This window comes from Zonotrichia leucophrys, chromosome 19 (assembly GCF_028769735.1).
Source record: "Zonotrichia leucophrys gambelii isolate GWCS_2022_RI chromosome 19, RI_Zleu_2.0, whole genome shotgun sequence".
In the NCBI taxonomy this organism is placed as follows: Eukaryota; Metazoa; Chordata; class Aves; order Passeriformes; family Passerellidae; genus Zonotrichia; species Zonotrichia leucophrys.
Window position 1 is genome coordinate 9298507 of NC_088188.1, and position 16570 is coordinate 9315076.

General features: G+C 53.0%; 1 protein-coding gene across 2 annotated transcripts in view; it reads right to left on the reverse strand.

Annotated features, from left to right (window-relative positions):
* TBX4 (T-box transcription factor 4) overlaps nt 1–14122 on the reverse strand; it is a 47001-nt gene extending 32879 nt beyond the window's left edge. Inside the window, exons 1-10 of one of the 2 annotated variants that reach the window (XM_064729200.1) lie at nt 14021–14122; nt 13789–13914; nt 9787–9904; nt 8519–8630; nt 6529–6705; nt 6306–6446; nt 5782–5903; nt 4514–4612; nt 2485–2573; nt 1047–2338 (exon numbers count right to left, since the gene is read on the reverse strand). The gene's annotated coding sequence lies outside the window, so the exon portion shown is untranslated. Of the gene's footprint in view, nt 1–1046; nt 2339–2484; nt 2574–4513; nt 4613–5781; nt 5904–6218; nt 6280–6305; nt 6447–6528; nt 6706–8518; nt 8631–9786; nt 9905–13788; nt 13915–14020 lie in introns of those variants that run through there. The other variant, XM_064729201.1, reaches the window with a different exon arrangement.
* Nucleotides 14123–16570: the final 2448 nt, after the last annotated feature.

A 16570-nucleotide genomic window follows, 5' to 3' on the forward strand; every position in this document is an offset into this window, starting at 1 on the left:
TGCTGCCTGCCTCCCTTGCGAGCCCGGGGACGAGAACAGGGCTCCCCCTCCTCTCCATGTCGCGACAGAGAGCCCCGAGCCTTTCCACAAGGCAGGCAAGACCTGGGGGCCACAACAAAGCCAGGCCAGGCCGCCCCGAGGTGAGGGCGGCAAGGGAAGAGGCCGCTCACACCGCCCCGCTGGAGCTCCCTCACCGAGCGGCACCGGCACCGCCTGCCCGGGGCTCCCACAGCCCCACTAAACCCCCAAATCAGGAGGAGAACCCTTGGGGGAGAGTTCCCGAGTGCTGTCGCGACTTAAAGGGCCACTTCAGCTCGGCTGTCGCGATTACCAAGTCCCACACACACAGAGCCCCGCAGCGCTGCCGAGCCGCCCCTCACATCCGAACCGCGCCTAGGCCGCCCTAACCCCTCTACACACAAGGCCTGTCGCGACAGCTCCACCTCTGTGCCCCGCGCTGTGTCGCGACAGCAGCAGGCTCGGCGCTTCACCGTGCTCCCCGAGCCCCTGCTCATCGCCTTACCCGAGCCGGGGGTCCCGGGCGGGCGCCGAGGCGCCGCTCGCTGCCGCAGCGCCGGGCTCACAGGGACCCCGCCATGGGCCGGCAGGGGCAGGGGTCTTATCGGGGTTTTCTTGAAAGTGAATTTAAACCCGAACTCACTCCCACCGTCACGTGGTGCCGAAATTGGGAACAGGAGCAGAATAAAAAGTAAAGTGGGGTCAACCTCGTAATGAACCTTTTCCCCACTCCTACCAAAAAAAAAAAAAAAAAAAGAAAGAAAAAAGGAAAGGGGGTAAAAAAAAAAGTACCCGAGCAGGCCGGGAGATGTGAGGCGAGCGGAACTCGCAGGAGCCAGCGGGATGGGGCAGGTGAGAAGGTGAGACCGGGCCGCGGCGGGCCCTGACGGGGCCGGGGCGAGAGGGGACCCGCGGCCGTCCTGTCCCCGCAGCAGAGACCGAGCGGGGACTGAGAGGGGGCGAAGGGTGAGGGGCAACGAGAGGCCCAGCTCAGCCAGGGCTCCCGGAGCGCCGCTCCCGCCGCTGACCTGCCCCGCTCGGTTCGGTTCCCGCTGGTTCCGCGGCCGCAGCCGCCTCTGAGCTCCGGGCCGTGTCCCAGCCCCGCGGCCCCTCGCTCGGTCCCGCTGCCGGTTCCCACCCGCGGACCGGGCTCTCCCCGTGGGCTGCAGGACCGGGCTCCACGGCGAGGTGAATTTTGGTGTGACTCGGCTGCCTCAGAGGGACCGGGGGCTCGGCTTTGTCTGGATGGGTCTCCCCTCAGCCCGTCCTGCCGCAATCGCGGCAAGGGGAAACGCCGGCTGCTACCTGAGCTTCCCGACGTTAAATGCAGAGTTTTCCCCCTTGAACAACAACAAAAAAGGGGCGGAGGGGCAATCCCAGGTGGGGAGGATTTAATGAAAGTAAATCCAAAGACTCTCAGGCCTGATTTCCCCGTCGGTGCGTACGGGGATACAGGAGCGGAGGGGTCGGGCCCATTCCCCGCCGTGCGGCCCCGGCTGAGTCCGGCCGCGCTCGGCTCACCGTGCCCTGAGCCCGGGCAGCACCTGCCCGTAGCGGGCTCCGGGATCGGTTCCTCGGGGACCGCACGGATTTCCTCATCCCCCGAGCACGGGGACGGGGCCAACACCCAGGGGTGAAACCGCCTCGTCGGATGGAGCCCCCGGCTGCGGCAGCTCCGTGCGCTTCCCGAAGGCTGCGGCAATTGACGGCGAGGCGAAACCAGCCCGACTGTCATCACCCGGCAGATAAACGGCCGGATCCCCGACGGCAGGGTGGCTCCTATTCACGGCTCATCAACGCCGAGCCAAGGGAGCAGTGGGAGGATAAGCCCCGCTTTCAGGGACCAGCGCTCCAAACCACTCATCACTGTCACCGAGCTCGCTCATGCCTTGGCCCTGAACACCGGCGATTAATAAAAGTTCGCTGTCGCTTTTCTCCGAAGTTACACTCAGTCCGCGGGCCGGGGAAACCCGAGTGGGATCCGTCCCGCGGGATGCTCCAGCGCTCTTCCTTCCAGCCGCTGCCCCTTTCCGTGGCTCCTCTTGCCCCGAAGATAACCTGCTTCTCTTCCCCCCGAGAAAAGCTGCCAAGCACGACGGAGACGAGGGGAGCAGCGAGTCCCGAGCCCGCACCCGACGGGACCCGACGGCGGCGGCTCTAAGCCTCGTGCGAGGCGGGGGGAAAGTCAGGACCGAGCCTCGACCGCGTGGGCTGGCACAGATTTACTGACTTGAGAGGAAACTCACCGGTTTACAGAGCTGAGAAGGGTTTGAATGGATGAGTACTGAGAAAAAGTTGCCGAATTTGGCCGGTAACAAGGCTGGAAGAATGGAAGGCTAATACTGAGTTATGCATGAACTCGGGAGGAATTACACAGCATCAGAGCCTTGCTTCTAAACAGCGACAGTGCCAAATTTCTAATAACTGTGTAATATGCTTATTTATACCATACAAGGACTTACAAACCTCATTGTGCATAGCAGCTGGGTCATATTTCTTTACCCTTCCATTCCTCAGGCTCTTTTGCCAAGAGACTGGTACCAAACACTCCTAGGCTGAAAGGAAAACACAAAATTTAATCGCAAAGAAACGATGACAAGGAAGCGTGGGTAAGATACGGGCTGACGTGCAGCCCTTTAATCTTAAGCATCTGCCTAAAATAGATGCACGAAGGGGGCATTGGAAATATGCACGGTTTGAAATGCGAGTGATTCTCTGCTTCTAAATCGTTCCCCCAATTATCCACATGTATTTCCCTGACCTGGGCACGTTTGTAGGCTCTAAGGCTTTGTTTTAAACTGTTAAATAAATATTTTAACGAATGTTTTAAAACGTTGTAAACGAATGTGCCGCTCAGTCTCGCACCAAGCTCCGCTGGATCCGGGTAAATCAAACGAAGAACCATATTCCCATTTGTTTTTAAATATTTGGGGGGATTTTTTTATATTTTTATCGCTGGGATTTTTTTAAATTTATCCCAGCTAACCAAGTGTACTCACCCGTCATGATTTCAAACAAAGCTATGCAAGATGCAGCCTTGAAATGTTAAACCTGTATCCAGAAATAATTAAACTATGAACGAATATTCGTGTATGTAGATATTTTTTGAAAACTTGAGTATTTTAGAAATAAAAACTAACAATTGTGGAGTTGGTTTAATTTTTAAAACTAACCCTAATTTTGTCCAAATGCTCTACGTTTTTATTTTTGAATATGCTTACTTATTATTTTTTGAAGTAGCATCTAAAAAACTAACATTTCAAATCAACTGCACAATTTTGAAGGAAGAGATTTTGCCATGAGCTTGGCAAAGTCTTTGTAAGAATGAACAGTCCTGAGATCTCTGCCCTGCTGAGCGTCAGACTGAGATAGTCCCCAGTGGTATTTCCAGCCAAAGCTCAGATTTAACTTCAAAATTTACATATATTAAAAGAAAAATCTCCATCTATTTTGCAATAACTTCTTTGATTTAAAAAGCCCTAAAGCTACAACATGCTGGAGGATGGGAGGATGGGAGCAGGCAAATGGAGCTGGAGTGGGAATGATGGTTTAAAAAATAAAAGGAGAACAAAGCCCAGTGCTCAGAGCTGGTGATTTCTCTGCAGCCTGGCTTGCAGTGCCACAGCAGCCCCAGCTCTGCTCCTGCAGCCACCAAACTCTGCTCTGGGGTGGGGTCCGAGCAGGGCACAGGATGGGCGCCAAGCAGGCTGTGCCAGCCCTGCTGTGCCACTCGGAGCAGGTCAGTGCCTGTGCTCACACCATCCCGAGGCCTGGAGGGCAGCCTGGGAGAGAGGGGACCCAGCTGTGGGTCAGGGTGGCAGCCAGATGTGGGCATGGAGAGGGGACAGCAGCCCCAGGGCAGCTCAGGGTCCTGCAGGGAGGAGGACACCTTGTTGTGGAACCTCCTGGTGAAGCTGCTCTGGGGCTGTGGGCAAAAAGGAGAGAGGCACATCAATCCAGCAAGGGACAGCACAGCGAGTCACTGCCACAGGCAGGCAGAAAAGAGGAGAGCAAGAAAGTGCCTTAAGGAATTGCAAATCCAGGCCAGCACACTGGCAGAGCAACGTGCTGTGGTTCTGCCCAGAGTCCTTGGCATCACCCATCCATCTCCGTGCAGGGATGAGGGACTGGCAGAGTCCTGCCCAAAGTGATTATTCAATTTGTGCTGGGCATGAGGAGGAGGTTATTGCTGTGGGAAATCACTGTCCTCCAGGGTAAACAGAGGGAAATGCTGGTCTGGGTGAGAAATTCCCAGCGTGAGGAATGAGGGCAGGCAGCTGCCAGCTCTGCCTCTGCCCTGGAGCTGGGCACAGACGCTGTCCAAGCCCCCAGTGTGGCACGGTGACAGAGCAACCAGAGCCAGGGGGGCCAAACAATCCTGTTCAACCATCAGAGCCCCCTCAGGGGCCAGAACCCCTGACCACAGCCTGAGCAAGGCAGCACAGCAATCCCTCACAGCCACCAGGGCCTGCTGCTCCTTTGGCCTGTCCCTTACCCCACGGTGCTGCCCACAGGGAACCTTTCCTCTTTCTCCTCATCCAGGGCTGGACCCACAGCGTGGCAGAGGGTCAAAGCAGGGCTCAGCACTGCAGCTCTGGGGAGGGAACAGAAAACACTGAGCCAGGAGCAAACAGGGGCCCTGGGGGATTAAACCCTTGCCAGAGAGCAATCACCCTCCCAGGGATCAGTCCTGGCTAAATCAGCCAGGGCAGCTTTAGGGCTGTGAGGTTTCAGAGATGGGGAGGCAACTGGGATTTCAAAGGGCAGAGGGGAGCAGGGAGCAGCAGGAGCTGGAGTGGAGAGGCTGGAGTAGAGGCACAAACACCCATCTGGATGTGGAGCTGCTGGGAGGAGGAGGCATCACAAGGGGGTGGAGGAAGGAGAGGTGAGAGGGAGATGAGGGCAGAGAGGAAGGGAGTTTGGGGGTGTGGGGAGCAGGAGGCCACCCTGGGGAAGGGCTTTGCTTCAAGGGCAGCACACATCCCCAGCCAGCCCCTGGATGTGGCAGCTTGTTCCCTGCTCAGCCACATCCCTCCCATGGCTCTGTCCCACTCCCGGACACTGACACGGAACACATTCCTTGGGGACAGGGCCAGGCCTGGAACAAATGCTCTTCTCCATTTTGGGGATTGTCCTCTCTCCCAAACCCAGGGAGTGGGTTTGCTCTGCAAACAGGCCTCAGCCTTAGGGGTGCTGTTGTCCTCCCAGTAAAGGGACCAGAACTGCAAAAAGGCCCCACATTGCCATTCCTGGGGAAGGTTCTCAACAGAAGCAAACAGGAAGGGAAAGGACAGCCAACTGGGATGGGGCCCAGAAGCTGGGAATTTCCTCCTCCTGGGACATGACTTGCTGTGGGACCCCAAATTTGCTGCAGATAGAACGAGGGAAGCTGGAGAGAGGGGAGGGATGAAATGCTGGAGCAGCATCTGCCCCTGGCTCCAGCAAGGAGAGAAAGGATGGCTGAGATTCATTAAATAAAGAGACAGGAAAACCTTGCTTAAGGAGCTGTCTGGGAGAGGGGCCATTTCAGGCCTGCTGTATACAAGTGCCAGTGATTTGGGGCCAGAACAGACAATTGCTAAAATTTCCTCCAGGCTCCACTGTGCGAGGAGCTTCTCAAGCAAAGCAGTTACAAAAAGTTGTGGGGAACTTGCTGGTGCTTTTCAGCTTGGGTTCTGCTTTTCTGCTGGCTGCATCAGAAGGGAAGGAAAAAGATCCCTCAAATTAGGAATTTTTTCTCACACAACAGCTCAGAGCACTGACCTGGTGGTGCAGAGAGGACGAGGCAGCTCCTGCTGGAGGAAGGGCACAAGCATCTCACCATGCAGTGGGAACAGAGAGAGGGATGGAAAAGGGATTTCATGATCCTCAGGATCAGTCTGCACCTGTCATAAACAACAGGGTGAAATTGGGGGAGAAGCAGGAGCAGTGGGGACAGCAGAGAAAGTTTGCACCACTGAACTTCAGCACAACCACAGCTACAGAGTTCAGGTGCTTCTGACCCTGCCATTCCCTGCTCTGACCTGGCAGCCAGGCAGGGAGGGGAGCAAAATGGGCTCTGCCCAAACCCCAACACTGCTCCACCTCCAGAGGAGAGGGATCCACGCTGGGATCACCAGGTGGTGAGGCTGCTGCAGGTCTGCCAGCTGCTCAAGGGGCTGGTCTGGCTGCTTTGGGACATCCTCAAGATCATTCCCCACCTCTGCCACATGATGTTCATCCATCTCCATGCTGGTAAATGGCTGGAAATTCTTGCCTGGGTTGGGAATATCAACCTGAGGAATCACCTTGGCCATGGAGCCTCAGGGACTGTGGGGACAGAGCCAGCAGCAGGATGGTCCTCTCTGATCCTGACACAGAAATCAGGAGATGGGGAAGGGCTCCATCCCCTCTCTCCTGCTTTGCCACATCCCTGCTCCAATTTGAACCTAAAAAGTGTAAAAAATCTGAGTAAGAAATGCTGCTCAGTGCTTTCCATAGCAGCACCCTCCATCTACAGCACATTCTCACCACAAGGAGAACGCTGTGGTTTTGCCTCTGTGCTGGTGCCACCGACAAAGTGCAGAAAAGCCTCAGAGCTGGAGATAAATGCCCTGAACCAGATGAGATCAGCCGGGAACACCTGATCCTCATTCCCACAAGGTTATGGTCGAGGTTGCGAAACGAAGGAAGTGCCGCACTGGCATGCTGGCAGCAAATCAAAGCAAATGACATTAATTAAAGCAGATGTTAGGAATAGGAAATTAAGCTAAAGCAACATTTCATCTGCAGCGTCTTCCCTGGGCACTTTAGAGAGGGTATAAGTTTACTGTAGGGAAAGAGAAATGAGGAGGCTGGTGCAGAGGATAGATGTGCGGGAAGTTAAAAGAATTAGAGGAGAGTTTTAAAAGCTTTAGACTATACATTCAAGGTCATGTTCACTCTCTGTATTTATTTTGAATTGTGGGTGAGGGGGAAGGCTGAGAGTGCTGGCTGGCACTGCAGGGGGACTCAGGCTAACATGGACCAGCATCCTTGACAAGGGGGCTCAGCTCTGAATTTGGGACCCTCCACACTCCTCCCTGCACGGCACTGATGGACCTTGGCACCGGTTTTGCAAAAATAATTTCCCAATTTTGCTTTTCTCGGCTCACTCAGCCCCAGAATTTACCAAAGCTCAGCCCATTTCTCTGGGCAGCCGGGGACAAGGGCACCACTGTCCCCTGCACAGAGGGGAAACTGAGGCACAGCATGATTTACAGTTTTGGAGCACACAGCAAGCACAGGGCTGGCAGCACAGGCCAGAGCTGCCCTCCAACCCCGTGAGGAGCCACGAGAAGCCCCTCAGACCCTCTCCCGTGGTCTGCCTCACCCACAGACCCTTCCTCCTGCTCCCACCCTCGGGGCTGGCAGCGATGGGGGCGCTGCTGGGGCTGCACTGACGCACCCGTGTCATCCCGGGTCACCCAGCTTGTTCCAATCAGGGCCACATGCCTCTCTGTGCCGGGGCTGCGAGCCCGGGGCCGCTTCCACGTGGCCCCTGTGCCAGCTCACAGGGCGCACGTAGGTGTCCCCATGTCCACATGGGAAGGGGGTGACATCCCCGCTATGCCCAAGCTGTGCCAGGAACTGTGCCAGGAGCTGTGCCATGCCGTGTGCCAGGAGTTGTGCCATGCTGCGTGACATAAGCTGTGATAGGAGCTGTGCCAGGAGCTGGGTCAGGAGCTGGGTCATGCCGAGGGCCAGGAGCTGTGCCAGGGGCTGTGCCATGGGCTATGCCAGGAGCTGTTGCCATGCCGTGTGGCAAGGGCTATGCCAGGAGCTATGCCGTGCAGAGTGCCAGGGGCTGTGCCAGGAGCTGTGCCATGCCGTGTGCCAGCAGCTGTGCCATGCCATGTGCCATGCCGCGTGCCAGGAGCTGTGCCATGCGGAGTGCCAGGGGCTGTGCCAGGAGCTGTGCCATGCCGAGTGCCATGAGCCGTGCCATGCCGTGTGCCAGGAGCTGTGCCATGCCGAGTGCCATGAGCAGGGCAGAATTTCCATTTCTCCCTCTGCCTCCGCCGTGCCCCGGGAGCGGAGCGAGAGATGCTGGCGCAGCTCCTGACCCCGGCGCTCTCCTCCCGCGCTGCCCCGCTCCCGGAGCCGCTGCCGTGCTTCCCCCGGAGCCATAAATTGCTGCCGGGGCCCCGGGCGGGCTCCCCACGGCGGTGTCTCGGCCGTGAGTTACGAGGAGCGAGCGGCTCCGCTCCAGAGCCCCAGCGAGGCAGCGCCGCTCGCTCCCTCCTCCCGCAGCCCCTGTGCCCCCTGTGCCACCCTGCCCTGCAGGGTTTCACCCCATGGCACCCCCTGCGCGCCCCGGAGCGCCGAGCAGCGCTGGCTGGAGCCGCTGTTTACCCAGGGCGAGCGGGCAGATGGCTTGCTGACAGCTTCAGGAACACCTTGTAGCAGTTGCGGTGATTCCCGAGATCCGTTGCTTCCCATTTCAATTCACACATCATGATTTCTAAACCTCAGCTCGTACCTTCCCAGCAGAGCTCCCCACCTCCGTTCCTGGCTGCCCGCAGTCGCTGCCGGCCCGGGAAGGACGGGAAGGGGATCCTGTGAGCCACCCTGCCACTGCCTCCTTCATTAACCTGCCAAAGAAAGGGGAACGAGCTGCACAGAGGCTGGAAATGGCTTTGAGGGCGCAAGTACTTCTTAGGGATGGAGAATTCATTTCCCAGCTGAATGATGGTTGCAAATGCATGGACAGAAAACAGGGAAATGGAGTCTGAGGTTGGCATGTGGGAGTCTCTTTTGGTGTGGAGCATCTCCACTTGGGATGGGTCCCTGTCATCCCTGCTGGGACCAGCGTTGTCCCCAGAGGGCTGTGGCAGCCTGCTCAGCCCCTGGTGCCCTTTGGGAGCAGCTCAAAGAGGCAAAACTGAAGCTGGGATGGAGCCTGGCCATGGTGGCTCCTGTAAACAGCCCAAGTTTGGTCAGCAGGAGGCTCAGCCCCAGCTGCCCCACCTGGGATGGCTGCTGGCCCACCTTCCCTCCAGGAATTGCTCTCTGGGCCTGGTGGGACCCCAGAGCTGGTTCTGGGACCTTTGTGCTCCCACAGCAAGTGTGAAGCAGAGCATCTCACACTTGTGAGCATTCCCTGCCCTCCTTGTGCTGCTGTGGCAGAGCCTTGGCCTCAGGGTGACAAAAGGAGTATGTTTTTCCAATTAAAGGAGCCAAATGTGTTTTCCTGCCAGTATTGAGACATGCAATGTCTACATTTTAACCTTGAAGAAGCCTCTGGAGACACTGCAAAATAAATCAATACTAGTCCACGTGCTGGAAAACAGAACCAATAAATAACTTCAGAGCAGCTTTTCTGTTTACCCTGTGAAATTCCCACTCTTGGCCGTGTGCTTCAAAACAGAGTCTCAAAATAAAATAGAAAAGAAAAACAACCCCCTGAACCCTTCATTAGTGGCTCAGCATGAAGCTCTCCAGCCAGGCAGAGCTGGTTTCAGATTGCAGGTGCAGGGCCAATTCTCCACTGACCTCTGGGCTGGGATTTGGGATTGAGGTTGCCTGTGCAATGCTTTAAAAATATTAAATAAAAACATGAAAAAGAAAAATATACACGCCCTGTATGGTTTCTTATGGCATGGAAGGTGCTGGAGGAAAGTGAGCACCTGGGTTCTTGGATAGGATATCCCCAGCCTGGTTCCTGAGCCTGATCCAAGCTCCAGGTGCTGCAGTCAGGATTCCCTGAGCCCATCCCAGCCACGGGGACCTGCACCCCATGGATTTTACCTGGTGTCATTGCTGTGTCCCCAGATGATGAGGAATAACTGTGTCCCTCAACCTTCTCCCTCTGCTCTTCCCGGGTTGGTTTGGGGCCAGTCAGGGATTCACCAGCTCTTCCTCCTTTCTGACAACAATAAACGTGTCTTTAGCATAAAACAAGATTTACAGGAGCTATTAAAAGGCAACTCAAAGGCATTTTTCTGCATCCTGCTGAGGAAAGGTCTCATGTGGGAGGCAGGTGGGGCTGCAGGGACACACACAGGGCAGCTGGGGACCCACCTGAGCATGCAGGCACTGCTGGTGCCACCGACAGCCCGTGCTGGTGCCACCAGCGGTGCCATGGACACACAGGAGGGTCAGGACACACAGCAGTGCCATGGACAGACAGTGGGGTCAGGACACAGCAGAGACAGGACACACAGCAGGGACAGGACACACAGGGACACCTCCTGCACAGGGCAAACCCCACACAGTGACCCCACGCTGCCCAGATTTATCCCCAAAGCCAAGGCCAGCAGGACACCAGGAGCACAGAGCAGGAGGAGACATTCCCACCAAGGGGAAAAGTGAAAAAACCTTCAGCTCTTGCACCCAGGAAGGTCCCTGTGCCTGCAGGGACACAGCAGAGGATCTGTGCATGGGGTGGGTGGGTGTGAGCCTTGCTTTGGGCAGGCTCTGTGCCATGCAGCAGCTCCAGGAATTCTGTGGGAAATGGGACAGAGGCAGGGTTGGGTTTTTATAGCTGGGAAAAGGGACGCACAAACCTGCAGCTCACACCAGGTGAACTCTAAATGCACCCCAGGTTGCAGCTCACAGAATCACATCCCTGTCCTGCTTTGATGTCCCTGCTGCACCCCAGGTCCTGTGGCACCACTGCCACCCTCTGCCCTGCACAATGAGGGGAGAGGGGACAATGATGACCTGGCAGGGCGTGTGTCACACTCATCACCGCCCAGTTTATACCTGTGGGTATAAACTGGGCAGATTTAGCAACTGTAGGGCCTTCTGTTCTTCCTTACATCTCTGGGCCATTTCCCCACCCCTTAAATGCTTCACATTATTTATTACATTTCATTTAACCCCAGCCACGTCCTCCAAATAAAATTTATTTTGCAGCTGTCATTCAGGTTTACTCCAGCCTTAACCTCGTAATCCTATTGATTCCCTCATTATTCTGGGAGTGGGGATTGATTTCATGCCTTCTGTGCCGTGGAGAAGCCTTTGCTCATTAATCTCACCCACATTTACAAACAGCCCATCCTGCTCATTCATTATTTCCTCATTCCCTGACTCACGAGGTGCTCAGCTTGCCTGCTTTGCCTCCTGATTTTGGGGTGTGGATGGAGAGGGAATATAATCCTTGTCCTAAAGGGCATCCTCACAGCCTGGATGTCCATGACCAGAGGAATTCCCATGCAGGAAATTTCCAGAAAATCCCCCAGAGCTGTGCTCTGCATCACCTTTGGGACATGCCCCAGCTCTGCATCGTGCTCAGGAAACCACTGAAACCAACTGGGCTGGGAAAAACAGGGAACCAGAACAAATCCAGCTCAGGAAGGTCTCCAGATGAACACCCTGCACCCACAGCCAGGCCCTGCAGCTCAGGGCTGTTGGACAGGTACCAGCAGTACCTGTTGCTGGGCTTTGCTGATGCACACACGTGTGCACCCCTCCAAACACACCACAAGTGTGTTTATAGGGTGTGATTAATCACCCAGAGCATTTCATAGAGCCCCATCCCTGTGCACAGCACTGTACAGTGTATGGAGGAAGACATGACCCCCTGTCAGGGAGGCTTAGAATAAAAAATAGGCAGACACTGTAGTTCAGACACGTAATAAATCCCCCAGAAGGGCCAATCTCAAATATTTCAGCTCTTTCTCCCTCCCCTCCCATAATATATAATTGTCTTTGTTGGATCAATACAGAGGGGCTTTGTGGAAGGAGCAGGTTTTAAGGGAAGATTAATGTAGTGAATTATACATGCAGCTAGGAAGAATTCTAATATTCAGCTTCCAGGAGGAGAGGGAAGGGTCTGTGGGATCAAATCCTCCCTGCAGGGTGGGCACACAGAGCCTGGGGGTGCCTGTGGGATGGATGGGTGGTGGATGGATGGATGGATGGATGGATGGATGGATGGGATGGGTGGATGGATGGATGGATGGATGGGATGGATGGATGGGTGGATGGATGGATGGATGGATGGATGGATTCAGTGAGTGTGATTTCAGCTGCATCCCTCAGCCCCACCTGGCTTTGGGGCAGGTTTTGTCCCACCATGAGGCTGTGCACCACCTCACCCTCCAGACACAGCCAGCAGAGAGCAGACAGGGCCCTGAAATATTTGTCACTGGGGTATTTGCCACTAAACACCCATTATTTATCCACAGCAAAGCCCCGTGGGTTTTCATTTTCATAATTTCATTTTATCATTTCTGTGGGTGCACAGACACCCCCCAGCCTCTGCTCAGAGCATCCTACAAATAAATGCCCTTAATCCCATTAATTGCAGTGCCACAGGGTGAGCAGCACAGGGCTGGCTGAGCCTCCCCAGCAAGGTGTGCATCCTGGGGAGCACAGGCCTATCATATGGAATAAATTTAACTGAATCAAGTTTTGATTAAATGCCATAAACATGATTGATTTGGTTACATACCCTCTGCATGACGGTCTGTTTAATTTATTTTTTCATTCTGAGAAGGGATGTTGCATTGATCCCAAACATTAGCTTTGACTGCCACCATAAATTCCCATTTTAGGGCAACCTGCAGCAGCCTTATTAATATTTTTACACTTAGCCAGCAGTTGGCAGGGTTAACCCTTCCTCAACGTGCCCAAATTGTGCAGTGCAGCGGAAAGTCACCTGCTTTAATGCCACCACTCCAAAGCCACCAAACCCTCCTGAAACTGCTCCCTGGAGCCCTCAGGACCAGGGGATCAGCACAAACCCTGAGGCAGCAGCTCCACAAGGCCTTGGGCAATTAAATTTTGACCGTAGCATGTCCAAAATGGGCTGTTTGCTCTCAAAATCCCACAAAACCCAGCACACCTCTCACCCTGCCAGCCTCTGAACCAACACTGCCACAGAATTCCTCACAACAGCTTCTATATCTTTCTTTTTATCAAGGGTAAGGGGAGAAAAATCCTGCCCAAATATATATATTTTTAATATTACTAATAAATTGGAAGAATGCTTTATGTTTTCAATATATTTTCAATTTGCTGCCATGGTCAGTATCTTGGTTGCTATGTGTATTTTATAAGCAACATCAATGATAACCAGATTTAGCTGTTGGTTTCTCCATAAATACTGTGTTATCCACCAAAAGCCATCTCTGGGAACACAGTGTTGTTAAAAATAATGCTGAAAAATCAGCAGAGAAACACCAAAAGCAAAAAAGAATAAATCACTTCCAAGCACATCTTGGAGAGACTGGAATTTTTGAGGGTTTATATGGAAGATAAGCTGATTTTTAACACATATTTTGGACAGATCCTGCAAACCCAGTGTCCATAAAACCCTCAAGTAACACATGAGCTCATTGCAGGCCAAAGCAGGAAGGGTTTCTGTGCATTTGCACTCAGGACAGTGACAAAGGACACTTGGAGCCTGCCCAGGTCTCATCCCTGGTAGGTGGGACTCTGCACAGAATTTACTCAATCTCATTCCTGCCTCCTGTGGGGTTTTGTATCATTCCTTTCACAAAATCCCAGGATGTTTTGTGTTGGAAGGGACCTCAAGGATCATCTCATTCCACCTCCCACCATCCCAGGCTGCCCCAAGCCTCCTTCAAGGCTCTGAAATGAGCAGGACAAGAAAGTGAAGGCATCTCTAAATACTGAATTATTCAGCAGAAACATTTCTGCTGTCCTCCCTCCAACTCAATTTATCTGTATTTAATTTAATTGCAAAGCACATTCCATCTATTTTCATACAACCTCTGGGAGCTGGGCTGGTGATTCTTAATGAGAAATCAGCAAGGATTTCACTTAGGATTGAGATTTTACCTGCAGGGGTCCAGCCCAAGGATTTGAGCCAATTTGACCTGAATTCAAGGAGCAAAGCTGGAAAAGTGATGCTGTGTCCAGGCTTTGTGCAGGAACAGGAGCAGTGCACTGCCACCTTCCTTTTTCCTGGAGGAGAACAGCACAAATTCACCCAAATTCACCCAAACTCACCCAAACCCCCCCATCCCAACAGGCCAATTTTAGCCTTGCTGCAGGCAGATCTCTCACTCACCTCAGCTCTCTTTTATGAGCTGGACAGTTTGTTCTCACTGAGGTCAGGTCCATCTTTCCAGGGTGCTCAAGGGAAAAAAATCCAAATCTCTCAGCAAACGAGGCAGCACAGCCTGAACCACCACAGCTCCTCAAATCCCAACGGCCCTCAGCCAGCACCTGCTGGGGGGGTGTGTTTAATTAATGAATTAATGGATTTAATTAATGAATTAATGAATTTAATTAATGAATTTATGAATTTAATTAATGAATTAACAAATGCTGTGCAGTAAATTCACAAATTATTAATAACAAGCTTCCCAGGACCCTGCAAATATCACACAGGAGGTAAATCCTCACATCACCAGCTACACAGGGGGAGTGTGGATGGGTGCTGGCACCCTCTGAATCCAGGGAACCTCATGCTACAGCCCTGGAAACACAAAAACCACCACAAAGCCATGGCAGCATCAGGGGTTTGTCTCCCTTCACCCTTGGCAGAAGCCAGAAAAACCTCAGCTCAGTATTTTCCCATGGTATCCTGGCTTTCTTGCTTTGAAAAAAAAAAAAAAAAGTAATTATTTAATGGATTTAAAGGTTTCATAGCCTCTTTTCATCTAATATTTAACGTGCAAGAGTTTCTGCATACCCCAGGTTAGGTAAACATTAGAGAAGATTGTTTATAGAAATTATATACAGAGCGGCGCTGGTTTAATTTATCAAAAAAGGTTTTGTTGAAATAAATTCATTTTACAGTGAAACCCACTTAAACCTGTGAAAGGAGTGACCTGGTTGCAGTGAACCTGTTTGTGCCTCACCTCAGGGCACAGATTGAGCTGCACCACGATAGCATCTCCCATGTAAATATTCCCTGCCCTCCCAGAGAGTGGGACAGGGCAGAAACTGTGCCAAGGAGAGGGGTGCCAGGCCCACAGGGATGGAAGGATGGAAATTGGAGCTCACAGGGAAATTTGGGCACCACTGCTGTGGTTTAATGCTGAATCCACCCCTCTTGTGGGAGAGATGGGAGCAGGGGGTGGCAGAGGGGCTCTGGGCTGCACTGTGATGCTGCAGGGGAAATGAAGGGGAATGCAAGGGGGAAATAAATAATGCTGGGGAAAATAAATAATGCTGGGGAAAATAAATAATGCTGGGGAAATGCAAGGGGGAAATGATGGGAGAAATGACGGGGAAATGCAAGGGGGAAAGACTAAGGGGGAAATGCTGGGGGGAAAAGGCAAAGGGGGAAATAATGCTGGGAGAAATAATGCTGGGAGAAATAATGCTGGGAATAGAAGGAGGGAAATGCAAAGGGGGAAAATGCTGGGGGAAAATGCTGGGGGAAAAATGCTGGGGGGAAATGCAAAGGGGGAAATGCGGGGGATAATGAAAATGCAAGAATGCTGGGGGATATGAAATGCAAGAATGCCAGGGGAAATGAATTGCAAGGGGAAATGAAATGCAGCTCTAGAAAGGATAAAGGACGTCAAAACCCCACCAGCCTCTGCCCGCCCCTCAGCCTCATCTGCCACTGCTGGTTTGCCATGATCGATTGCCATTGATATTGATAATTGCCGTTATCAGGCTCTTATTGTGGGAAATTACCAGAAATAACCCAGCAGCCATTTTTCCCTTCCCCCGAAGTTTACCGCGAGGCGGGGAAAGGCAGAATCTCTGCTCTCGCCTCCCCTCTGCTGGCTCCAGCAGCGCTTGGCTCACGGATGGTTTTCCTGCTCTATTTTAAAAGTGAAGCTCGGGGAGGACAAACAGAACAGAGGGGGAAAAGCCCACCAGCATTCCTCCCTCATGGCACAGGTCAGATTAACAGGGGGAAATTAATGCTAGCAGCTTTAAGGGAGATGAAATGCTTTGGGAATGAGCAGATGCATTAATTTGTAGCATGTGGCTTTAAGAGTTAATTTCAGTACCGGGAATCACATTCGTTCATCCATCCTTTGAGGAGGCATAGCCAGGTACGGGGCTTTGTGCAGTTCCCACAGTCTGGCCTAAAGGTATTTATAGTCTAGAGCTGGGGGAAAGAAAACACAGAAAAAAGGGATGGGATAAGGGAAACTGGGCTTTGGAAGCAGTCTGTGCAAAATCCACCAAGGCAGAATTGTCTCGTTAACAGAGGGAGCAATTTGAAATTATATGGGAAAGGTGGATAAAACCTGGAAAGCATAAGAGCCAGCTCTGATTTCAAAGTCCATGGGAGCATTCCAAGGCAGAGCTTTAAAATTAGAAACAGCATGCAAAGGTACTTTTCCATTGAAATGTCATGTTTTCCTTGAAAGGAGCTTTTTCCATCTCGAGAACGCGTTTTGTCACCGAGCAGTGAGTGCACTTCTCCCTACAGGCCTGCTGAGGCAAAAACCCTGGGAGAAAATGGACAATCACATCCAGGGGCTTGGCAAACAAACAAAAGCCAAGGAGAGAAGGGATTGAGCAGCACGTTTCCATCAGGGAGGTTTGCAGCTCATCCTGGGCTCTGGACACCTCTTGGCCCCTCTGCTCTCTGCTGTCTGTCCTGGAGCTGAATTCAGGTGTTGCCTCCAGAGCCGGGGTGAAATCA